The following is a 26,126-nucleotide window of genomic DNA, read 5'->3' as shown; positions in this document are numbered from 1 at the left end:
CTGCAATGGGGTGTCTGTTTCTCTCTCACACACACATATGATCACACACTGTGATAGAGACCAATATCTGGGAAAGTTTGTAGAATGCAAAATTTGTTTATTTTAACTATATACTGCCACATCTAGTTATCTGTGATTAAGTATCTAGAAGATTTGTTACTAGCTGTGCATTTAAAATATTTTTTCCATGTTAAAATTGGATTAATATTAAGTATTTCTTAAAATACAGTAGCATGAGTTTACACAGTTGGGTCTTGCCTGAGAAAATGAGTCCTGGTGACAGAAATTCTGCACAAGAAGTCTATTAGTGATGGAGAATTTTTGAAGTGTGGAAAACTGTGCACCTTTTTTTGTTTGTTTTTGTTTTTAATCAAGTGTCATGGACATGGTCATGTCGATGCCAGAGTCGGGTGTTTCCTGGAAGGTATATCTATATTGTATGCTACTATCAGCACCATATTTTATGTTTCTTAAATTTTTCTTTAGTAAAATAAAGAAAAAGGTTAGGTACGTTTTACAATTTTCAGTCTAATATATTACTTATAATAGCCCTTGACAAGTTTTCAGTGTCAAGATTATGAGAATTTCCTCCTATACTCTCTCTTTGTCTCTCCCACCTCACCTCAGGGGCAAGTCATTCACTTAAAGTATCTCAACAAATCTAAAATGAATAGATATGAAATATTTTTGTCTGAATTTAACTCTACAGCAAACAGGCATAGCACAGTTAAGTAAAACACTAAAAAGGAGGACAGAGTAGCTCTAAAGAACAAAGATTGAAAAGGGAAGATGGATGGAAGGAAAAACACCCATAGAGACTCCCCCCTCCCCTCCATCCTAGTGAAAGAATGACAACTTGATTCTGGGGTCAAGCCACTCCGCTTGCATAATGGACAGGAAAGTTGTATTCAACAATAGCCCCTCTACTACTTATGCTGTGCCCAGGCCTAGTAAGGCTGATCTGTATTGTAAAAAGGGTATCAGATTTTTCTCAGCACCCATTTTTTTTGTTCTGAGCAAAATGTATTTCCCTGACTCCCTTCTCTGGATCAGAAGTGGATTAATTCAGAGCTAGTGCCTGAACCTTGCCCACTGCACTCAGTGACAAAACTCCATCAGTTGATTTCAGTGGGAGCGGGATCAGATTTTTACATTCTGTGTGATTCCTTATATACCTTTACTTACAAGCCACACTCTTTCTGAATAAAGTGGAACATTAGAGATTTATTTACATTAGTATTTACAAACATTTAATAAGGAACAAAAATAGTATAAAAGAATTCATGGGCAAAATTAGACGTGGAAGAGAAACTGTTGGGTTCACCAACACACACAAATAATTGTTTGTATCTTCAGTAATCTGGATCTTTCAGCAGTTAATCAGCAAGCCTCTAAACCAGGGACTTCAGGATGCTTTTCCCCTCAGTGGAACGTATGGGTGTGTTGGCAAAGGTTGAAAAATTTACCATATGCCTGCTAATCAGAGGAGTAAACCTACTGGACAGAGCTAATACAAAAGACGGAAGAGACAAAATAAATTACTTTATGGATTGGTCCTATGCTCATTTAAGTCGAAGGCAAATCTCACATTTGACTTTAATAGTTTAGGATCAAAGGTCTAATGAGGGCCCTAGGTTTTCTTCCGCTCCCAAACTGTAGGGAAGGCAAGAGCGTGCCTTTCTATTCAGGTGCTGTCCTTGACCCTCCTCATCTTTAGTATTAGTCTGGCTGGTAGGTGTCTTGCAAATTTGACGTTTGCCAGCCAGTTGCTTGAAGAGAAATGGGGATTTTTCTTTTTTTCTTCTATGAACCTGCTTGCTGCATTGAGGAGGGAGGTTTCCTCTGCTCTGTTCTTCTGGTTTTTGTTTTTTGGGGTCTTTTAGATGAATAACTACTGTGTCTAGCTTAGTTCAGAATAATTTCCCAAGCAACAGTAGAGTTAGATTAACACAATTCCTATAATTTTCAGTGATGCCCACAGGGTTCTGCACAGAAATTGTGAAACTGACCAGTGATTTCTGTTTCTGACTCTGCTGTTACTAACAAATCTGTGAACAGCAGCAGAAGTTCTGGAATATTTTGTTTGCAAATTCAGGAAGGCATCATTTCACATTATGAAAATTTGCAACTATAAGGGTTGTAAACTTTATTTTTAAAAAATAAATGCTTAGATTTAAAAGAAACTAATAGTTTAGGCCTATCCCTCTCACCAGGGCAAATTTCCTACTCATCATTAGGAGGTCAGTAAGTCAGTTTCTCAAGTCCTGAGTTATAGGATTTGCTGATATCTAATTCACCTTCAATTTTTTTATTTTTCTGATTTTTGTTTTTGAGAGCTGAAGGCAAAAGCCAATTTCCTCTGCCTGAAGTTGACCACTGACTCACTAACAAGTTTTTGAGTTTGGTTTCCTCCTCCCCCGCCAAACCTCTTAGCAGATATTCATTGTAGAGCTTTTTATTTCAAAACTATTTGGAATAAATCCTGGAGAGCTGACATAGCGATGATTCCTGCCATCTTAAAATGTTTTTAAGGCTTTAAAGGGCAGTTTTAATTTCTAAATATGAAAACAGAATTGTCAGGTTAATCCAGATTGTTCTGAAAAATCTATTAGAATTGAGTTTACATGATGATTTGCTTCATCAGGTTGAATTGTACAGTATGTGGATGCTGCCTGTAAAAATATATGTATTGGTTGCAGGAATATTGTTATGGAACCCTATCTATAGATTTGCTGCAGTACACAAGAAATTTTGATAAAGTGGGCCACATACAGAATGCTTTGGAAATGACAAAAGTTTTTCATTTGTTTGCCATTGACCACTATGATGCAGGATCGGTGCATCACTGAGCAGGTTTGCTTAGAAAAGGTTTCAAGTATATGGGTATTTCAGACTCTGACCAAATTACCCTGAAGGGGCTGAATTACAATTTTAAACCTGATTACACTCTGGATATATAACACAAGTGGTAATAGTAGACATTAGCTGTATGAGGTTGTAGAGACATAGATTCATCCAGCATAGCACTATAATAAATGTGCAACTTTAAGCACATGAGTAGTCTTATTGATTTCAACAGGGCTAAACTTAAGTATGTGCTTAAGCATTTTGGAGGACTAGAGATCTTGTGCTGGAGGAGGGTGGCAAAAGCTAAAATATAAAAGATCATCTTCCCCTCTTTGCGCTGTTCTCTCCCTCTCCTCCCCCAACCCACCCTAAAAATATGCTCTTTCTGTGTTATATGTCACCACAAGAGACGCGAGATTGTGCATTCCAATTTTAAGTTTTTGCATACTGTCTTTAATGTTAAGCAAACCTTTGCTGAAAAAGAGTAATGGCTTACTTTTGGTGCCACTGAGGCCATTCATTTTAGTTGAGAGCATGCTGGGGCTCCAGTTTAAAAATCTAAACCTTGTTGGAGGAAGCAGTCAGTAACTAATGGAAATCAGTGGATATGTATTAACGTTTCTTTTAGCTTAATCTGTTTTAATCTGATGTTAAGAAGTATAGCTGCAAAAAGAAAGAAGCAGAAGACGGGCAGGTGTACGCTCATGCGCGCACACACACAAATACATGAGGGTGGATAACATATATTTTGAACAACAGTGTAATAAAGCATATTATGTGTTCCAAGAAGGCACAAAAACAGTACACCTAATTGTAAAGCTAGTAAATTTTGGTTCTTCTTTGAGTGATTGTGCACATGGATTCCACTCTTGATGCTCAGCTGTCCTATGCACGTGAGATTGGATTCCTTTGGCTAACAGTGTCTGTTGGGGCCATACTTGTGTACCCTCATTCTCCCCACCTGAGAGCATAAAAGATGGAATGGGACCAGCCATTCCTCTGTTCATTCTTAACATCCAGGGCAGTGAAGTGCCTGCTTCTCTGTGCATTGTGCTATTAGTGTTGTTAGTCTTGTTGCCTGTTGGGAACATACAGGCACACAAATACAAATTCTAATTTTAGTCAGTTTCTGGATTTTAGGTTAGAACGTGCACCCCAAAACTGGGGCTCTAGCAGTGGCAAAATCTTTGGGATTTAAAACTTGTCCCTCATGGCTTCAATGCCACTTAATGATGGGCACTCTAGGTGCCTATTTTGTTTAGGAGAAGGACCCATTCCCGAGCAATGTATTGTTGTGTTGAGAGGTACTGGAGATTGCTTTGATTACAAACCTCTTTGAGATTAAATGTGAATACACCCTTCAATTAACATAATTGTCAAAATGAGTTAATCAGACCCCCCCCACACACCTAAGTCAAAAGAGGGCTGTGAACCCACCCACTAGTTTGTACTGAATGGGCAGTGGACTTTTGCTAATATTGTTAATGTTTTGTGTGTGAGGAAAAAAGTAGAACACTCAGAAACTGAGAGATTAGGAGACAGAGACAGCTGGAAGGAGCAGCTGAAAGCATGGTGTCTGACCCTGGAAGAAATCTGGGGAGGGTGCAGGCTGAAAAAAATGTTCTTGGTTCTATAAACAAAAGAAGCTGTTTCCTGCTGTTTGATTCTTTTGTACATTCTTTGCAAATAAACAAAACAGCATCAAAGAAATACCTGACTGTAACCAACTTCTGCTCCCAACTAGAATATCCCCAAGGCCCCAAACTTGAACTGCCCCCTTAGGTTAAAAAAAAAGTAACAGTACTGTATGTTGCTTGTTCTGTAAATGGACCCCAGAAGCTAGAGAAGGCAGCTTAAAATTGTTCCTCCTGGAGCTCTCTATGTAAGCTTCCTCGGACACCAAAAGGAAGGACACAGCTGGACACCAGTCTTGTGGTCATGGGTCTCCATGAGAACCCTGGTGAGCTGAGATTCCCCCTGACCTTCTGGATTACACTGACTAAGAGGCCCCAGTTGTCTGCCTCTGTACCCGCTTTGTTGAGCTGAGGCATAAGTGACTCTCTCGAATGTCAGCGGAGTCTAGGCACAAGACTCAGAAGACTGACTCATCTTAGACTCAACTATCAAAAGGCAGTGCACATCCTGAGAAAAAGGTCTCTCTGGCATGCTGGTGACTGTTGAGAGTGTTGATGGAGTAAGTTAAACCTAGGAACTGCATCTCTTTTGGTACTGAACCTTCAGCACCTGGAGCCTGGATACCTGACACAACCCTCACACTGTGGTTCTCAGTGCCCAGTGCATTATTACCCAGGGCATATATAGTATCAAGTGATTTATCTGTGGGCCTGGTTCCAGAGGCTTCCCTCCTGGATGGGAAGCTGTATAGCTGCATGGATAGACTGGGACTCAGAACACCTGAGTTCTGTTCCTACTTGACCATTGGCCTGTTGGGCAATCCTGGGCAAGTCACTTGACCTCTTGTGCCACAGTCTCCTCATCTGTGAAACTGCAGTTAATGAGGGTAATGATGCTTTCCTCCTTTGTAAAGCCTTTTGAGATCTAGTGCTGAAAAGTGTTAAGAGCTAAGTAGTATTCTTATCAGAGGTTGAGTATGGTGATAACTAAACCATCAGCTATCATGTCATTGGTATGGCTGGTAAAGGGGGTTATCTGCAGTCCCAGTTTCACTTCCTGCCCAATTAGAGAGAGCACAACAGAACCAGGGGGCTGATGGGATGATCTTTCCTTTTAAAGAGGTGCACTCTTTTTCTTCATCCCCGCTGGGGCAGTGTAGGGACTCTTCTCCTTGACTAGCACAGTGGGAGGCAGGAAGAAAATCTATGAATTCCAGTGAAGGAATCTATAAGGCGCAGCAGGAAGCTGCCTAGGGCTCATAGGGAACATCTGTCCTGGTACATCCCTATGTGTTCACCCTTTAGTACCCATACTTGCCTTAGCTCTACTAGATGCCTATGGGTGGGGGTGGGGTACAGCTGTATTCTCACAAGCCTATATCGTTGGACCCCTCTAGAGAGAATCCTCCTCCTCCTCAAAGAGGCAATATAAACCAACATAGCCAGGTCAGTTAGTGCAGCCTCCGATTCTGGAGAGGCAACCTGACATGCATCTGACGAAGTGGGTATTCACCCACGAAAGCTCATGCTCCAAAACGTCTGTTAGTCTATAAGGTGCCACAGGACTCTTTGCTGCTTTAACCTGAAGAAAGTAACAAGGACAACATCTACAAGGGGAAGAATGACTTGTCCCCACTTCAGTCTCCTCGTCCTCTCCCAGTGAGGTCCCTTGATGCCTTCTTCAGTCAATGAGTTAGAGGCATTCCAGGAACTCATAACGCATATGGCATAGCCTCTGAAAGTGGTGCAGGAGAAGCCTCACAAAATCCTGGACATCTTGCATCTTTCTTTTCCTAGCAAGCTTGCCATACTATAAATGAGGGATGGTTGCACATTGTAAAAGACCTGTGGCACACCAGCATTAATTCTGGCCACATCCAAGTGAACTGAGAAGAGATACCAAGTCCCTTCCAAGAAACTTGTGTACTTATTCACAGCCAATATCATAAATCACTTGTAGTAAGAGCTCCCAAATCTACACCTAGGAAGAAAGTCCCAAAGAGCCTGTTTGAAGGCAAAGTCTATTAAACTCTCATCTTCCAGCTGCGCATGGCTAATTATCAAGTGCTTCTGTCCAATACAATTATTTCAGCTGGACAGACTGTCTCAGTTTGTGGATAGGCTATCTCAAGATCACAGAAAGGAGTTAAAAGACCATCATGTCTGAAGGATAGCTGATAGCCCTCAGATCTGTACAGGTTACACTGGACATGTCCAACATAGCAGCATGTGGCTATATTAGTGGCCATGAGAAGATCTTTCTGGGGGATTTCCAGGTAGGCTCAAACAACAAACATTAAGGACCTTCCCTTTGAGGGCAATTAACTTTTTAAATTCAAAGATGGATGAGGCCCCCTATTCCTTAAAGGATTCTAAGGTGGCTCTGTTCTCTAGACCTTAATGTTGCAACCCCCAGAAGAAAGCAAAAAAGACAACATTCTTTTAGGCAGCTTTGTTCTGCCCAGTGCTGCTATCAGCTTCTAAAGATTTCAGAGCCTCTGAGAAAGAAGTAGAGATTCCAGCAGCAACAAACCTCTGCCTTTATGATTATTATTTATCTGTGTAATACCATAGTGTTTAGGAACCCTAATCAAGAAACAGGGCTCCATTGTGCTAGTCACTATACAAACATGGAACAAAAAGTTTTCTGCCCTTAAGAGCTTACAATCTAAATAAACTGTAGGTTTGATGCCAGTGTCAAGAGTCTGGCAAAACCTCTAGAGAGTTTCTTCCTTTCAGTCCCCCTGTTTGGGAAACTTCCTTTTTTATTTTTGGGAAGTTTGGACTCATATCACCTTGAACCAGTGGGTTGAGGAAATTGTAAACAAGAGGTATTTTATCGAGTTCCAGTCTCTTCCTACCTCCTTCCCCTTTTCTCCACTCCTATACAGGGACCCTTTTCAGGAAATATAGTTAAAACAAGAAGTTGACTCCTTTCTACAACTTGGAGCAGTGGAGGAGGTGCCCTTAGAATTCAGGAAAAGGGGTTTTATTTTCATTATTTTCTCATCCCAAAGAATAAAGGGGTTTTGTGACCCATTCTGGACCTCTAAAATCTCAGCAAATTCCTCCATTGTTTTAAACTCAGAATGGTGACTTAGGCTTCCTAATTCCCTCATTAGATCTTCAAAGCAGGGTTACAGCTGTCGACCTGCAAGATGCCCATTTTTGTACGTGTTCATCTGACCCATGGGAAATACCTCACATTCCTGTAGGAACATTCCCTACCTGTAGAAGATCCTATCCTTTAGTCTTTTCACAGCACCAAAGGTATTCACTAATTACTTGGGAGTCCTTGCAACTCATCTAAGGAGACAAGGAATTCAGGAATTCTGGTGATTCAAGGAAGATCACCCAAACATGTGACCAACTTGATCCAAGTAATCTTAAAATTCTTTTCCTCACTGAGCCTCAAAGTCAACAGAGAAAAACCTGTACTTCGACTCAAAGCATAGAGTTCGTAGGAGCAGGATTAGATTTCATGTCAGCGTGAGCTTACCTGCCACAGGAAAGATTCCAGTTGATAGTAAACCTTGTCAACCAACTTGAGACTCACCCAAAAATATCAGTAGGAGCATGTCTCAGGCTTCTGTCACAAGAATTGGAAGTGGAAGGGACCTTCTGGGCAATTGGTGGCAGGGGACTGGATCACAAAAAACTCGTTATATAATCCTGTTAATTTATTAAGTTCCATCTTAAAAACTAATTAGGTTGTTAGCCCCTGCTATTCCTGTTGGACACATGGCTTCACGCATCTAAATGACACGGTTTGCCAGACTTCACCTACACTCTATACAAAGGTAGTTTGAAATCAGTGTATCTGACAGGCAGACACTGCATGGACATGCTGGTCATGGTTTGATAAGTCCTCTCCTTGCTTAATCTGGGATGCAAGGCATTTTAGTGCTGCTCCAGGAGTCCACAATCCAAGTGCTCATAGACAACACCACAGCTTTGCATTATGTCAACAGATAAGGAAGGAGCAGCAAGATCATCTCTGCTCTGCGAGGAGGCTTTTTGGCTTTGGAGTTGGTGCATTCCAAATCAAACCATCACTACCAGTGGCTCTAACTCCTTCCTGGTCTTCAGAACACTATGTTAGATCAACCCAGCAGGCAGTCCTCAGACATCCACAAATGGTCTGTCAAAAACCTGAGTCCTGAAAAACATCTGTTGCAAGTGGGGATTCCAAGAAATGGACCTGTTTGCTGTAGACCATAACAAGAAGTTTCAGTCATTTTGTTCAAAGGGAGGTTTGAGCCCAGTCTTCCTGACAGACACTTTTCTCATCCCCTGGTCACTAGGACTAAAGTATGCCTTGCACTAATCCCCATGATACCAAGCGTTATAAGGAAACTGAAACAAGTTGCAGGACCAATGATTACAAAAGCCCTTGCATGATTTAGGCCAGGGTAGGCAACCAATGGCACGTGTGCCAAAGATGGCACACAAGCTGATTTTCAGTGCCACTCACACTGCCTGGGTCCTGGCCAGCAATCCGAAAGGATCTGCATTTTAATTTAAATTTAAATGAAGCTTCTTAAACATTTAAAAACATCTTACTTACTTTACATACAACACTAGTTTAGTTATATATTGTAGATTTATAGAAAGAGACCTTCTAAAAACATTAAAATGTATTTCTGGCACGCGAAACCTTAAATTAGAGTAAATAAATGAAGACTCAGCACACCGCTTCTGAAAAGTTGCCGACCCCTAATTTAGGCAGTTCTGGTATTCAGATCTGGTGAAACTCACATCCTGTCCCATCACCTTATCTGCTTTACCCAACATAGGCTCACAGAACAACAGGCAGATCCTACACCTGGAGCCAGCTTTGTTACATCTGACAGGCTAGATGCTGACTGGATAACATCCACTGAAAGGAGCAGTACAGCAGAAGTTCAGAATGTTCTGTTTCAAAGCAGGAAGCCCTCAACCAGACTGACTTATAAAGCTAAATGGGAGAGGTTTTCTATTTGGTCATCTCAGCACCAGCTGTCACCCATCACCCTTTCAGCAATATAGACTACCTGTTAGCCTTGAAACAGTCTGGAGTTTCTATCAGCTCCATAAGATTCCATGTAGCAGCAGTTATCTGTACATCACCTTCCTATCCGTGGCCACTCTATATTTCTTTATTTCAATGCTAAGGAACCTATTCATGTTTTTTTCCCCCCTCAGTTCAGAAGTCCCTTCCCTCTTGGGACCTCAGTGTAGTATTGACAGGATTGATGCGTGCCACATTTGAAATGTTAGAAACCTGTTCCCTTTACTACTTATCTGCGAAGATAGGCTTTATAGTAACTATTATATCAGCAAAAAGGTTAGGAAGACTCAGGCCCTTATGGTGTTACGGTGTTTCATAAGGACAGAGTCACTCTCAGGCCTCATCCCAAATTCCTGCCTAAGGGAGTTTCAGAACTTCATGTAAATCAGTTTATTAATTTACCATTTTCTTCTCCCAGCCTCACAGTCTTTTTATATTGATAGGGCAAAACCATACAGGGACACCAAGACTGTTGCTGGACTTTCAGAGAGGGTTATGGGTCAGGCAATTTTCACTTAGATTATTTAAGTGGGTTTGCAACTGTATAGGGATTTGTTATGAGTTAGCCAGGTTAGATCTACCTAAACACATTGATACTTATTCCACTAGTGTCCAGGCAACCTCTGCTGCCTATTTGAAAAAGATACGTGTTTCTGAAATCTGTAGGGCAACTACTTGGAGTTCTATCTATACATTATTTCCAAGAATACTGTTCTTTGGTAGAGGCTACCAGACTAGATGCCTGCTTTGATAGGGCTAGCCTGCAGTTATTGTTTAAGACTCCTGCTATCCACCTCCAAGCAAACAGATAACTTCTTGTTAGTTGCCAAAAGTGGAATCCATGTGGTTGATCACTTGAAGAAGAAAAAACAATTACTTATCTTACAATAACTGTGGTTCTTTGATATGTTTTGTCCACATGTGTTCCATGACCTGCCCTCCTTTTCCATTTCTACTGAGCCCTGCTCTTTTGGGATTCTATACTGGCAAAAGAACTAAGAGATGGTCTGGCACACTCCACTCTTTATGCTTTTGGGTGTGTATCTGAGGGTGATGGGGAGGGGCCCAGAGATATTTAGGACACAGGTGCAGCTCTGTTGGACCCTGTTGGTCTAAAGAATCTGATCTCATGTGCATGGGGCACTTGCATACCAAGTGTCATGAATGGGACGAAGATGATTAGACTTAGTGGTCAGAACAGGAGTAGGGAGCCAGGTGCTGAGATAGGCCAGAGGGCAGACAGAGGTTCAGGTGTCAGGAAGCTGGCAGAGTCAGGCTATCAGGAGGTAAGAGTCTGAGACAGGACAGAGGGCAAACTGAGTCAGGAGGTGGTGGAGTCAGGTTATCAGGAGATTGGGGTCAGGCACCAGGTTACAGAGAGCAATTGAAGATCAAAGTCGAGGACAAATCAGGGTCAGAAGCCTGAGTCTCGGGCCTATTGCAATCAGGAACTGGAGCAGAGACAGGCATGCAGTCTTTTTTGTTGCTCAGACAACTCCCTTTTGTGGCTGCCTGGTTTAAGTTCTGGTAGTGGGTTGTGAGGGGCCACCACTCAGGTCCTGCTAGGTGGTACTTTCTGTCGAGCCCAGCCTCACAGAGCCCTCCTCTGGGAGCCCAGCTTAAGCCTGTAGTGGCAATGCAGTCCAGAACACCCCAGGGTCCCAGGTTCCAGCCCTGCAGGTTCTTACATCATCCCCTCCTTCAGATCTCCCTTTAGGATGGTACTGGTCCAGGCTTGCCAGGTGAGCATTGTGGAGTGCTTCCACCCATCTGAGGTATGTGGATGTGGAAGGCTCCCAAGTGTGTTCTTCGGGGTTGATGCCTTCCCAGTCCGCCAGATAGTACAAGTACATTTGGAATCGAGGATGGGCTGTATTTCATATTTCTCATGACCCGGTATTTCAACTGGTGGAGGCGGGCAGTGTTTTTCAATCATGGAAGGGGTTCTTCATGTATGTCTTAAGGTGGGAAACCTGTAAAACTGGGCGTATTTTGAGAGACTGGGGAAGCTGGAGTTCGAAGGTAAGTGGGTTAATCTGCTGGCATATTGGGAAGGGTACTAGGAACTGGTGGTCCAATTTGCAGGATGGTTGCCGGATCTGGAAGTGTTTGGCAGCAAGCCATACCTTCTGGCCTACTGTAAATACTGGAGTTTCTTGACTTGGTTGTCTGCATACCTTTTGTAGCCTTTTTTTGCCTATTTTAGGCGGTTCTTGAGCTTTTCCTAAATGTAATGAATCTGTTGGACCCAGTTGGTGGTGTCAGACTCTGGGAAGGCTGCTGGTAACACCAGGTGAAACAGGTGTGGAACCTGTAATTAGCGAAGAATGGACTCCGAGCCAGGAAGGCATGAGCAGCATTGTTGTAAGAAAACTGCATATGGCAAGTGCATGGAACAGTTGTCTTGATGATAATTTACGAAGCACCTCAAATAGTTCTCTAGTACTTGGTTCAACCATTCAGTTTGTCCATCTGTCTGGGGATGGTATGTGGTGGAGGTAGATCTGCAGCTGTCCAGTAGCCTGAAAGCTTTGCACCAGAAACGAGAGATTTGTTCAGAAACTATGTGGTCTGGGATTCAATGGAGCCAGACTACATTGTGCAGCAGGATTTGGGTGGTAGTGTCGGCAGAGGGTAGCTGGTTGCAGGAGATGAAGTGGGCCTTTTTGGTCAGGTGGTCCACAACTGTTAAAGTTACGATGTAGCCATCAAATGCTGGGAGTTCCACAGTAAAGTCTAGGCTGTTGGCAGACCAGTGCCTGTTCGGAGTCTCCAGGGATACTAATGTGCTAGTGAGTCTGTTTTGGGGTGTCTTGGTATGTGCACAGCACTCACAGGTCCATGTATCCTTGGACCTTAGCCTGCATGCAGGGCCACCAGAGAAAATGGCCTACCATGCCGGAGGTCTTCCACCAAGCAAAATAACCTGCCAATGGATCATCCTGATACAGCCATAGCACCTCTAGTTGGGGATGCCTGGGGGTTCATGTATGTACTCAAAATATGTTATTCCATCCAGCACAGAATGATGCATCTTAGCCCCCAGTGTCATGGACTATATCCCTTGGGCAAGTGGGGCTTCTTTCAAGGTGGATTAGATGAGGGAGAGCAGGTCTTGATGAACTCTGGCATTGGCAAAGTTACCAGGCTTGAAGTGGTAGTGGGACTCAGAAGTCAGTTCTTCGCTTCTCCTGTAGTATTCTTCCTTCTGAGATAAAGCATTGGCTTTCCCATTTTGTTTTCTCAAATGGCAGGAAATCATGAACTCAAACTGAGAAAAGAACAGGGCCCATCTTAACTGTCTCTGTCACTTGGCCCTTGTGAAGGTACTTGAGGTTCTTTGGTCAGTGAAGACCTGTACTGACTGCCAAGCTCCCTTAAGATGGTGATGCCATTCTTCAAATGCTGTTTTTATAATAAACAGCTGTTTGTCCAGTATTTTGTTGTTCATCTCTACAGGGGTAACTTCTCAAAAACAGAATGCACAAGAGCGTAAGACTGACTGGGGTCTAAGTCACTGCAAGAGTACTGCTCTCTAGGGCCATATTGGATGCATTTGCTTCCACTCTGAACTGAAGAGTCTGGTCAAGGTTGCCAGGATCAAGACTTTGGGTAAGGCAACCTTTAACTGGTCAAAAGTGATCTGGGCTTTGGGTGACCAAGTGAATCGCACTGCTTTGCAGAGGGAAGTCAGGGGAGTTATTAGTTAAGGGAAGTTGGTGATGAATCTCCTATAAAAATTTGCAAAGCCCAGGAAGCACCGAAATTCCCAGAAAATGATGGGTGCTGTCTACTTGCAGAGGGGTTCCAACTCTTGTGCATCCATCTGAATTCCCTCCGGGGAGATGATGTACCGCAACAGTTCCATGGTGGCCTGGTCGACGGTAGACTTTTCCAGCTTGACATACAAACTATGCTTCTGTAATCTCCTCAGGATAGACGGAACATGGTGGTAGTTGCTCCAAGCTCTCGGAAAAAACAATTATTCATTGAGGTAGACGATCACCTATGACACCCAAACACAGAAGCCAAAAACCAGACAGTCCAGGTAAAACCTGGACGGGTGGCAACCCTCTATCTAGTCCATTTTGTACATAATTTACAACATGTTGAAATGTTGCAGGGGCATTGGTTAAGCCAAACGGCATCACCAAGTATTCTAAGTGCCCATATCAGGTATGAAAACTAGTCTTCCATTCGTCCCCAGGCCTTATGTGCGCTAGATTGCGTAACTTCTGAAGATCAAGTTTTGTGAAGATCCTGGCAGTTCTCAGGTGGTCCAGCAATTCTGGAATGAGGGGAAGGGGTACTGGTTTCAAATAGTCACTTGGTTCAATGCACGATAGTCTATACCGGGGTGGCCAACCTGTGGTTCCGGAGCCACATGCGCCTCTTCAGAAGTTAATATGAGGCTCCTTATATAGGCACCGACTCTGGGCCTGGAGGTACAGGCACCAACTTTCCAATATGCTTGGGGATGCTCACTGGCTCTGCCACAGGCCCTTCCCGCCTTCTCCCCTCATCCTGCAGTGCCCTTGCTCCTCCCCCTTCCCCCGCCCCGAGCCTCCTGCACACGACGAAACAGCTGATCAGGAGGTGTGGGGAGGTGCTGATCGGCAGGGCTGCCAGTGAGTGGGAGGCGATGGGAGTGGGGTGAGGGAGCTGATGAGAGGGGGCTACTGACATATTACTGTGGCTCTTTGGCAATGTGCCTTGGTAAATTCTGGCTCCTTCTCAGGCTCAGGATGGCCACCTCTGGTCTACACAGAGGCATAGTGACTCATCCTCCTCCTTCACAAAAGAGGACTGGTGCCCCCGCTGGAGAGGTGGATTGCTGAATGAAGCCCTTGGCAAGGTTTTCCCTGCATATAGCCATGTAGCACCTCCAGCTCTGGTTTAGACACAGAGTATATCCATTCATAAGGCACCTTTGTCCCGGGTTGGAGATCTGTTGGGCAGTCATAGTTTCTGCGTGAGGGTAGTAAGTCTGCATTCTCCTTCTGACACACATCTAGGTAGTTATGGTACTTGTCAGGGAAGCTAAAGTTCTGACCTAAAGTCACTTCCATCTGGCTAGCCACCACTGTCCAGGATTCTGCTTCTGAGGGCCTCCTCCCATCCTGGGTGCAGGTCACTTGAGGATTGGTTGCTTCACTGGAAGCATGCTTTCTGACAATATTTGGAGGGAAGCTAGTGCTCGTCCAACACCAGGAGATAAATGGGTCATGCCGCTCCTCTTGGAATCCCAAGAATAATTTGGAAGAATGGAAAGTGGAACAGATCCAAGCATATTGTTTCTCGGTGCTTTTCCACTACTGCCTTTAAGGGAATAGTCTCTTGAGTCACTGGACCTAACGATAGGGGCGACCCATCAATCATCTCCACCAGGTCCAGTGTGGGTTTCGGCTGAATGGGGATCTGGAGTGTTTTGGTTGACTCAACATCTATAAAGTTGGCAGCAGCCCCAGAGTCTGTCATTGCTAGTTGATGGGGGATCTGCTGTGCCTGCCCCAAACCCAGCAGCAACAGGAAATATGAGGAGACACTGTGGTTCCCAAGTCGGGTTTTACTTGAGGGTGTTTCCAGAGCATGGAGCTCTGGTGGTGCTCGGGCTGTACCACTCTACTGGGCCTGGGATGATGTTTCCCTGAGTTCTTCTGAGCTGGCCAGGAGGCCACAGTAAAACAGAGGTTCAGCTGTAGTTGAATCTCTCTTCTTCCAGAGTCAGATGTCGGCAACTCAAGTTGACCTGCATGGCTTCAGGACTTGGTTCTTCAGGCCTTTTGTGTGGAGAGCGGGCATGGGGGTGTCAGGCTACCTCCCCTTTCCCCCTTCTGCTCAGGCAGCTCAGAGTCAATGAGGGTGAAGTCAATAAAGGCACCTAAGTGGGTGGGGTTTTGATGCAGTCTAGCTCATCTTTCACCTCATCATTGAACCCCCACCAGAACTGGTAAAGCTGGCTGCTCAGTCCATTCAGCATCAGCCACGGGCCATTGGAAGTGGGTGGCATAGGAGGTGGCTGCCCCGTGCCTCTGGTGAAGCTTCTGGAGGGCAGTCTCTGCAGAGCAGACACAATACAGGTCATCAGCCATGGTTACAAAGGCTTGCAGGAAGGCAGCCCAGTTGGAGAGCACTACTCTGTTCTGCTCCAGGGAGGCCCAGTGAGGGAGGCCCAATTGAGCGCTTCACTGGAGAGCAAGCTGACTACTAGCACTCTGTTAGTCTGGTCTGTGGGGTATGCTTGGGGGAGAAGCAGGAGGAGCAGCCTTCGTTGGTTCAGAAAACCCTGGAACTTTCAGTGATGCCCATCGAATTGTTCGAGCAATGGCACCATGGGGACTGGTGCAGGTGATGCGTGGTCTGTGCGGGCACATAGTGTCACAACTTCTCCTTGTGAGTGTATGAGCTGCTTGTGTAGGGTCTGTGCTTTGGTGGTGAGCTGTGCCACCTGAGCCTGCAACTGGGCTAGTTGCTCATGCAGGATCTGTGCTTTGAGTGCACACTGAGTATGTGGGTCTGTAGTGCGAGATTCTCAGCCTGCAGATAGGTGACTTGGTCCTTGGGGATCCATTGGTTGGAGGGCAGCCTGTCCCTTCCATTGTCTGTGGAGGGGTTGGATGGCTTTGGGAGGGGGCAGAGGTGGTCTGAGCAAACTGTCATGACTGGGACATGGGGAATCAGACCTAGTGGTTGGAGCAGGAGGAGGCCAAGTCAAGTATTAGTAGGTCAGAGTCTCAGATAGACCAGAGGACAGACCGAGGTTCAGCCGTTAGAAGGCAGACCGGGAGATTGGGGTTGGGTGCCAGGTTACAGACAGCAACTGAAGAGCAAAATTGAGGACAAACCAGGATTGGAAGCCGGAGTCTCAGGTCTGTCACAAGCAGGGTCTAGAGAAAATACAGATAGGCAATCTGTGGTGTTGCTCTGACAGTTCCCAGTCATGACTTCCTGATTTAAGTACTAGTACTGGCCAGTCAGTGGGCTGTGAAGGGCCACCACTTGTGTCCTACTGGATGATACTTCCAGCTGAGCCTAGCTTTACAGGGTCCTCTTGTGGAAGCCCAGCCTAAACCTCCAGTGGAGATGCAGAAGAGGCATCAGCAGCCTAGAACGTCCTATGGCCTCAGGTTCTAGCCTTGCAGGTTCTTACACCAAGAGTGCAGTCTATTTGGACAACACATCTTGAAGAGCTGCAGTTACAGTAAGTTAAGTAACTATTGTTTATTCACCTTAATAAACAAAAGTACCTTCAAATTCTGCATTCTAGCAATTTTTTAAATGTTTATCTCTATAGTGTTTGGTTCCTCACAGCCATTAACCAATTCCTAATCCCTTGAACTGTGGTGACTTCTAGTGTTAATGATAGCAATCTCTTTTTCTATTAAGGTAGCATGATGGACCTTTTTGTCTTATGTAGTAGAAGTCCAATACATTATGTGTTTTCCAAATGATATCAACTCTATTTTAACAAGATAAGACTTAAGAAAAGAATTAATTAGTAGGATTAACTGTTAGGATTAATCAGTATATGTATCTTCTCAGAAACCCACAAATGGGTCGTGCAATTCCTAGAGAATTTAGAGAAGAGGAGCCAAGCCTCAACCACTCTGAGAGCAAGATCAGTGTCCAATATAAATAACCAATTTTGGTTAAGTCAATCTCCTGTAAAAAGACTTAATGTTTAGCCTGTCTGACCTAAAATAGCTACCTTTGTCTCTCAAAATCTTTTCTCCCAAATATCAGCCAGAGATGCCATCATGTAGTCTGTAAGTGCTATTCATGTTGGCTGAGAACGACTTTGCTGCTGTTCTATCACTTCCTATCAGTCTTTGAGAAGAGTTAAGATTGAGGGTACATCTGGAAATCCTTTAAACTTAGAACACTCATCCATCACCTAAAAAATTAAAGTTTATTCATTTTAACAGAGTTTTGGTGCTATCTGGATAAAAGCAATTTGTGTTTCCTCAAAATGTAGCAATATCTTGTTCTGTAATAGTTGTGAATGAAAACAGATGCCCTAATCTACCCAGTCACTTTACATTAAAGTTTTTTCACTGATTTCAAAGCTACTTTGCTCCATAAAAATCAATTCAGCCTTGAAAATAAAATAAATGAACAAAACCATTAAATATTGTTTTTTTTTCTCACTGTAGTGGACATAAGTGTGTTTTGCAACATAAGGTATGGGTAGTAGATTGATGAAGTCTCATTTACTGGTCCTCCCTAATACAGGCTCTCTAGCCTACTCATTCTTCAAACTTGGTTGTTCTCTTGGCTCCTCCTCCCACTTTTTCATAGTACTCCCTATAGCTGGAATTACATCCCTCTTCCAGGAGACCAAGAGTCTTTACTGTTCTCCAGATTCATTATTTTCAACTTGCTTTTCTCCATTGACATTCACTAGCCCTCATTCTGGATTTATTTGTAATACAGTCTTTCACTGTTTGTTTCACTTGTCCCTGTGTTTACTATCTTCATTTTCAATATTTTTCTGATGTAATTTGTAAGCTCTTTGGGTCAGGGACTATGTCTTATCTCCCAGCTCAGGCATGGGGCTTAAGGGTTAATTCTTAATCAACTCAGGGAGGTCCTTTCATCTGGGGATTAACTGAGACTGCAGCCAAACACTTTTTTCCAAGTTTGTATCATGTTGGTTAAAGTAGAGCCCTTGACATAAACCTAAAACTCTAGTGAGGATTGTCTGTGTTCACACCTGACCCTTCAACGAACACACTCTAGGTACTTTGTCCCTGGCTCTGCCACAGGATTTCTTTTCCATTTTCCCACCCTAAAGAACAGATTTAAATGAAATAGAATAAATTAATGGGAACAGAAAGAAAATTTTGAATATACAGTACTCCAGGACTTACATTACTTTTAAGTTTCACTATCCCTGTCCCTTTTGGGGGAAAATCGGTGCCATTTATTTAAGTCTCCATACATGTTCTTATAAGGAATCAATATTTTAAACCAGGGGTTGGCAACCTCTGACACACGGCTTGCCAGGGTAAGCACCCTGGTGGGCCGGGCCAGTTTGTTTACCTGCCGCATCCGCCGGTTCGGCTGATCGTGGCTTCCACTGGCCGTGGTTCGCTGCTCCAGGCCAATGGGGGCTGTGGGAAATGGCGCAGGCTGAGGGATGTGCTGGAGGTGGCTTCCTGCAAGCCATGTGCCAGAGCTTGCCAACTCCTATTTTAAACCATAGTGTCTGTCCTATTACCAGGAACATATAAAGTCCATGGTAGCTCATCTGAAGTTCCATTTTTCCTATTGATATTCGAAGCATCCTCTTGATAGCAGGAATACCTCACAATTTCATTAATTAATTTGGAAGTCTAGTAGTGTTCTGGTAACCAAGTTAAGTACTGGTGGTAATGTAGAGAGAAAGATAAGGGTCATCTTCAAATGCAGTATCTGCTATCTTCCTAGCTAAACAGTCCTACTTCTCCAATTTAATTAAATCTCACACCTGCAATCCCAGAAGCCTTTTCACCACCTTGACTCACTCCTCAAACCCTTCCCACCTGCTGCCTTCACTAGTCTCTCTGCACAGGATCTTACTGATTATTTTCCAAGGGAAAATTGACAGAATAAGAAAGGACCTTCACTGTCTTCTTGGCTTGCCTTCCCTGTCCCTTCCCCATTTTCTTCTACAGTTCTCCTTCTCCTTGTTACAGATGCAGAAATTTCTTGTCTGCTCTCCTTCTCTAAATCTTCCATTTACCAATGTTGCCATCTCATCTCCTGATCTCCCTTGCGCCAACTCTCATCCTATCCCTTACTATTCTTCTTAACCTCTCATTTTCCTCTGGCTCTTTTCCCTCACAGTACAGGCATGCTTTTGTCCTTTTCATATTTAAAAAACAAACCAAAAAACACACCCTTGACTCGACTTGCCTTTACAGCTAACAAATCTTCATGCTTTGATCTCTGTTAATTCAGTGCCTAATGTGATGTTTACTGTCACCATCTGGAGTTCCTGGCCTCCAGTTCCATCATAGCTTCTGAAATTCCTGGCCTTCAGTTCCAACCAATCTAGCTTCTGCCCCTTGCACTCCACTTGAAACCACTCTCATCCAAGTCTCTGAAACCTTCTCGGCCAAAACAGAGAGGTCTGTTCTCATGTTCCTTGACCTGGAGGTGCCTTTAACACAGTTGACTGCATTCTTGAAATATAGTCCTCTCTTGGTTCGCCTCCTAACTCTCTAATTGCTTCTTTCAGAGTATCCTCTCCATTTCCCCCTCCAGCTTTCTCTGTGTGTGTTCCATAGGGTTCTATCCTTAGTCGCCTTCTCTTATTCCTCTACACCTTGTCTTTGGGTAATCACATCCACAAATGCAAATTCAACTTTCATCTCTAGGCTGACAACTCACATGTCTACATCTGTACCCCAGACCAGTCTCCCTCTGTCCACACTAAAATCTATTTGTCTCTCTGACATCTCCTTGTGGATGTCTAGCCATCAGCTTATGCTCGACATGGGTAAAAAGAGCACTTAATCCCATCCACCTTCAAGTCCCCTTCCCCTGCCACTGCTCTTTTTGATCACTGTGAACAATGCCGTTATCCTGCCTGTCACTCAGACCTTAATCTGGGTCCTTAATCTAGGTCCTCACATCCAATCTATCTGCATAACATCTGTAAAATACAGCTTTTCCTATCCATCCACACAGGTAAAACTCTCATCCAGGCTCTCATCATCTTGGGTCTTGATTATTGCAACATCCTTCTTTCTGGCCATAACAAATGCTGTCTTGCCCCACGCATATCCATTCAGAATACAGCTGCAAAGAAAAATTTCCTAGCCCTTCACTTTGACCATGTCACCCCTCTCTTTGCATCCTTCCACTGGCTTTATCTTCTTTATCATATAAAACATAAGCAATTTGTCTTTACTTTGAAGGCCCTTCATGACTTTTCCCCCACATATATCATCTCACATTGAATGTGGAAACATCAACTTCCACCTCCGATCAGCCCTTGATGTCAGCCTCTATTGCCCACTTGTTACATTTTCAAACAAACACCTTTTTGTTTTCTCCCGTGGTGCCCCTGATGCTTGGAGGAGCTCCCTATAAGCACCCAAAAAATGAACACAATCCTCCCTCAAATCTCCCTCCCTTCAATTTCTCCTTTGCTGTGATGCCTACAAAAAACTTGATAGTGGCTAGCCTATCTTGGTGACAAATAGTGTCTTATTGTTTCCTTGTACTTCTTTGTATCTCTATCCATCTATTGTCTCTGATGTAGAGTATAAGGTCTGCGGGGTAGAGACTGTTTTGTTATTGTTTGTTCTGTTTGTACAAAATAGCACAATGGGGCCTTAGTCCATGATTGAAGCTCCTAGGCATTATGATCATACAAATAATAAGTGAGAACATGTATTTTACACTCAGTTCAGTGCTCATGAAAAGTTCCAGACTGATAGCTCAGGAGACTGTTTGTTTATTTATACACACATAACAGGTAAATTTCCCCTTTACTTATAGCGTGAGCTTCCTTACATTGTTCTGTCAGTGTACCTTGGCTTTTGTCTGAAAGGGCCATATTTAGGGATGAGAAGATAGAAATTAAACTATATGCATTCATTCCTTGATCAGTTGTTCTGAGACTGCCAATAAGAATGTCATTTTAGTAGATTCTGCTATGTGGACTCTAGACCACATAGTCATGTCATAGGCCACTGCTCATCTGTCAGCTTGCAATTAACGTCTTCCCTGTCTGGTGTCCTCTGCAACAGGAAGTACAGGGAAGACAATGAAGTTACATCAGACGTATATCAGGAAAGAATATGACTCCCAGACTGAATCTGAAACTGTCACTCAGAAGTGAAAGATGCTGATTTCCATTGCCAATCTTCTGATCTGGCCAGCCCTTCTACCTATTTATAAAGACTTTAACAAATATAATATATAGTCTTGAAGTGGGTATTGCAAACCAAGGTCTTTGAAAAGTTGTCTGATTTTACTGTATCTTCTGTAAGTATTTTCAAACTTTTGTTTAATTGATGTTCAATTACTTTTATAGCTCATTCTTCATTGACTCACACCAGACATCTTTCTACCTCTTACAGCAGTGGTACACTAGAGGGAATTTCCCTCCCCTTCCCCTGCCCATTTTCCTGTCAGTCAAGGTACTGTTACTTTCTGTGATAATGCCAGTATTAATAATAAAATATTTATTGAGCACATGCCACTTTAAAAACCTGAAAGACACATTTCCTGCCCTGAGGAGCTAAGTTTGATTCAGATACGCAAATGTGATGTACAAGAAAAACAATATAAGTGCAAGTGGGTTTGAAAAATTGGAGTGGGAAGGAGTACTTGGTGGACAAAAAGAGGGAGACTAGTTCCAGTGGATGGGATAGCATATTAAAAATATGAAGTCAAGAGACATAGGAATCAGTTAAGCCGTAAGATGGGAATAGTGTAGGACATGTGAAAGTACACTTACAGTAATGGTAATACACTTACAGATCTAAAAAGGTACAGAATATTGGTATATTGTGCCTTCAATTGCAACTACACAGATTCAGTGTCAGTTTTAAACTTATTGTATGTCTAATTGTCCTTTCTATAACTTTAAACATTCCTTTTCTACAAGATTAATAGCTTCAGAACATTACTGTGAACCTAATTATACATATTGTAAGTTCTTTTAGAAATAAAGTGAGAATACAGTACAATGAAAACAGTAAAGGGAGTTGTCTCTCCTGATTTGAAAACAAGTGTGATTTATTTAAGGAAATTGTTCATCTATAGAAGAAGAAATTCATAGAGAATGCAGACCAAAATACTGATGTCATATGTCTTCTTATATGGATGATTATATTGGACTCAATATCAGAGTGGAACACTGGATGCATATTGCTAATCATACAGGAGCTTAGTTTTAAAGATTTACCTAATATTCTCCAAACACGCCCATAAGTAAATAATTATTTAAAAAAAATACAGTTGGAGCTTTCAATCTTCAGTTCTATTTGGAACAGTTCATAAGAAAGGGAAAAGAAGACATAATGAATGGAAAAATAGGTTTTGTTGTCATAGCTATGGTTATGATTTTTATAGTGTTAAAACAGGTTTGTGAAAAAATAAGTCTAGATTAAGGTTCCACCGTTATTAATATCTAGTAAACGTATGAAAAATGTAAAACTTCTTAAATATGTAAATACACATTAAACTTTAAAATGCTGGCATTTTTCAGACGGCAAGTCACACAAATGCTTGGAGGTCATATACAAGTACACTGTACTTTTAAATGTATAAAATTGACCTATTCTATATGTTAGGCTCTTGTTCAAGGAATTTTAACAAGAAACGTTTGCCAAAAGTTACTGTTCCAGTGATCATAATAAGAAAATTCTTACCTACCCAGGCCATGTGGACTAATAATTTCCCCTCCTTATATTACTACTTCATCCTCAGAAAGCTGTCCTGCTGTCCTTTGCTGCATGCCTTAAAGGTCTTCAGACTCTTGGTCTGTCATGCAAAGTGGGGAAATCCTATTCCATATATATAATATAGGTGTACGGTCAAAGAGCTATGCACATACAGTTATATTTTAAATAGTAATTTTTATTTATAAGTAAGCTTTGAAAATTTGATTTGAAATTTTAATAATTTTGATGGTTAACATAGTGTTTGTTTTTAAGCACTTTAAATATTTTTTAGCAATCTAAATTTTCACTGTTGTAGGAAATTATGGGTATCAGACAACAGAGGGTCAGACAATTTATTTAATGATCATAGATGTTTGGATTCAAAAAGTTAAAGCTTTATAATCATTAAACCACCCATCGACATCTCACGTCGACATCTGTACTCCACCTCCCCAAGAGGCAGAAGCTATGTTGACAGGAGATGCTCTCCCGTCAACAGAGCGCAGTGTAGACACTGCTGTAAGTCAGCCTAAGTTATGTCGGCTTCAGTAACTTACTTAACTGAACTAGCGTTAGTCTCTTCAGATGCATCCTTTCTCAAGTCTCAGGCCTCATGGTTCTCCCACTCTTAGACTAGGTTCTGGGCTGCAGTCCTCTGCGTATCAACTGTGATTACTTTAGCAGGTTTGACTTTTTTGTTCAGTACATGCAGTCTCTTCCCTCCGAGAGCAAGGACAGTGCCACCCTATAACTACACAGCCTTCTTAAAGCAAAGCATTATTTATTTAGAACAAAAGCATTTGGGTAAAACCAGACTTTAAAACAATAAAACCAGTCTATACGCAGGCCTGGCTGTCTATAGTTTACCATTACCCTGATGTTAGTCTGGTAAGTCCAACTTCTTCAGACTTCTCTGCAGAGCCTCTCTCTGGGCTTGGCTACACTTGGAGGTGTGCAGCGCTGGGAGTTACAGCTGTCTTCGTACAGCTGTGTAGGGAAAGCGCTGCAGTGTGGCCACACTGACAGCTACCAGCGCAGCAATGTGGCCACATTTGCAGCATTTGCAGTGCTGTTGGGAGTGGTGCATTGTGGGCAGCTATCCCACAGAGCATCTCGTCCCATTTTGGCGCCGTGGGTTGTGAGAAGGGAACGGAAGGGTGCGGGTCATTCCACTTCCTGTCCCAACGCCCCGTGGTGCATCGCTTCACATCCCAGCAGTCACTGTTTTTCCATCCACGTTTGGCGCCATCGTGAGTCTCCCAGCGGTTTCTGTGCAGCGCGATTTCTGTGGGAAATGGAGCCCGAGCTGCTGAGGACTTTGCTGATGAGTGTCGCCAGCACATCACGTTTGGCAGTTGAGCTATTCCTTCAGCTCCAAAGTGACAGTGAGGAGTCCAACGATGATATCGAGTCGCCTGACGCGTATGACACTAAATTTCTTGTGGCAGTAATGGAAATGCTCAGCACCATGGAACGCTGCTTTTGGGCTTGGGAAACAAGCACTGAGTGGTGGGATCAGATCGTCATGGAAGTCTGGGATGACGATCAGTGACTGCAGAACTTTCAGATGAGAAAAACCACTTTCATGGGACTGTGTGAGGAGCTTGCCCCCACCCTGCGGCGCAAGGACACAAGATTGAGAGCTGCCCTGCCGGTGGAGAAGTGGGTGGCTATTGCAATCTGGAAGCTGGCAACTCCAGACAGCTACCGATCGGTCACGAAACAGTTTGGAGTGGGAAAGTCGACCATTGGAATCATGTTGATGCAAGTTTGCAGGGCCACTAATTGCATCCTGCTAAGAAGAACCATGACTCTGGGGAACGTGCAGGACATTGTGGATGGCTTTGCACAAATGGGTTTCCCTAACTGTGGAGGCGCGATAGATGGGACACACATTCCTATTCTGGCACCACCCCACCTGGCATCCGAGTACATTAATCGGAAGGGGTATTTCTCTAGGATTCTCCAGGCGCTTGTGGATCACCGTGGACGTTTCATTGACATTTACACAGGCTGGTCTGGAAAGGTGCATGATGCAATCATCTTTTGGAACAGTGGCCTGTTCAGGAAGCTGCAGGCCGGGACTTTTTTCCCAGACCGGAAGATCATAGTAGGGGATTTCGAAATGCCCATTGTGATCCTTGGAGACTCCGCTTACCCGTTAATGCCTTGGCTCATGAAACCATATACAGGGAAGCTTGACAGGAGCAAGGACCGGTTCAACTACAGGCTGAGCCGGTGCCGAATGACTGTGGAGTGTGCTTTTGGCCGTTTAAAAGGATGCTGGAGATCTCTTTATGGGAAGCTAGACTTGGGGGAAAGCAGCATCCCTGCAGTTATATCCGCGTGCTGTACCCTCCATAATATTTGTGAAGGGAAGGGTGAAACATTCAGTCAGGAATGGACCTCCGAGGTTCAACACCTGGAGGCTGAATTTGCACAGCCAGAGAGCAGGGCTACTAGAAAGGCCCAGCACAGGGCTACAAGGATTAGGGATGCCTTGAGGGAGGAATTTGAGGCTGAAAGCCAACAGTAATGTTTGGTGCCTTGCACGGGAGTGAAGTGCAGTGGTTACAATGATTTGCAGTGCCTGTTTTTTTTCCCGGGCTACGGTATCTTTCACTTTCTGCAATAAAAAAAACTATTTTAAAAGCCAAGAATTCATTTATTGAAAAGAAAATAACTAAAAGGGCAGGGGGGTAGGGGTGGTGAACTGTACAGTCAGAGGTTTGAATATGTCCTGTCTGGAGTGCTGTGCAATGACTGCTGCACTTCAGGATGAAAATGCTGCATGTTGATGTGGGTTGAGTGCAGAGGGTAAGAGTCATAGTTCTCAGGGCTGGTAGGTGAACGTACAGGTGTTGGGGGCAGCTGGTGGTGGTAAGAGCCTGGATGCTGGAGAAGGGGGTTTTGAGCTGACATTGGGGCACAAGGGAAAGAGCTTTGGGACGGAGGGGCGGGGGGCGCTGCACGGTAGTGATCTGCCTGCATGGCTATGAGTGACTGCATACAATCCGTTTGGCGTGCCAGGATGCTTATCAGCTGCTTCGTGCTTTTCTTCTTAGCCACTGCCTTTCTCCTGCTTTCTGTTTCCCTCCAGTGCTGCATTTTTTCTCGCCAGTCCTGCAGTTTCTTACTCTCTCTGGCAGGCTGATTCATAACTGCTTTCGCCATATCTTCTTTGCTTTTTCATGGCTTTTTCCTCAGGTTTTG

General features: G+C 43.5%; 1 protein-coding gene across 7 annotated transcripts in view; it reads left to right on the top strand.

The window, feature by feature from the left end:
- Positions 1-26,126, top strand: part of SSBP2 (single stranded DNA binding protein 2) — a 548,369-nt gene that overhangs the window by 301,480 nt on the left and 220,763 nt on the right. The gene's annotated exons all lie outside the window — the stretch shown is intronic.

The sequence above is a fragment of the Gopherus flavomarginatus genome, chromosome 3, assembly GCF_025201925.1.
Source record: "Gopherus flavomarginatus isolate rGopFla2 chromosome 3, rGopFla2.mat.asm, whole genome shotgun sequence".
NCBI lineage: Eukaryota > Metazoa > Chordata > Testudines > Testudinidae > Gopherus > Gopherus flavomarginatus.
Note: the sequence above shows the minus strand (reverse complement) of the source record. Positions and strands in the feature narration are given on the sequence as shown.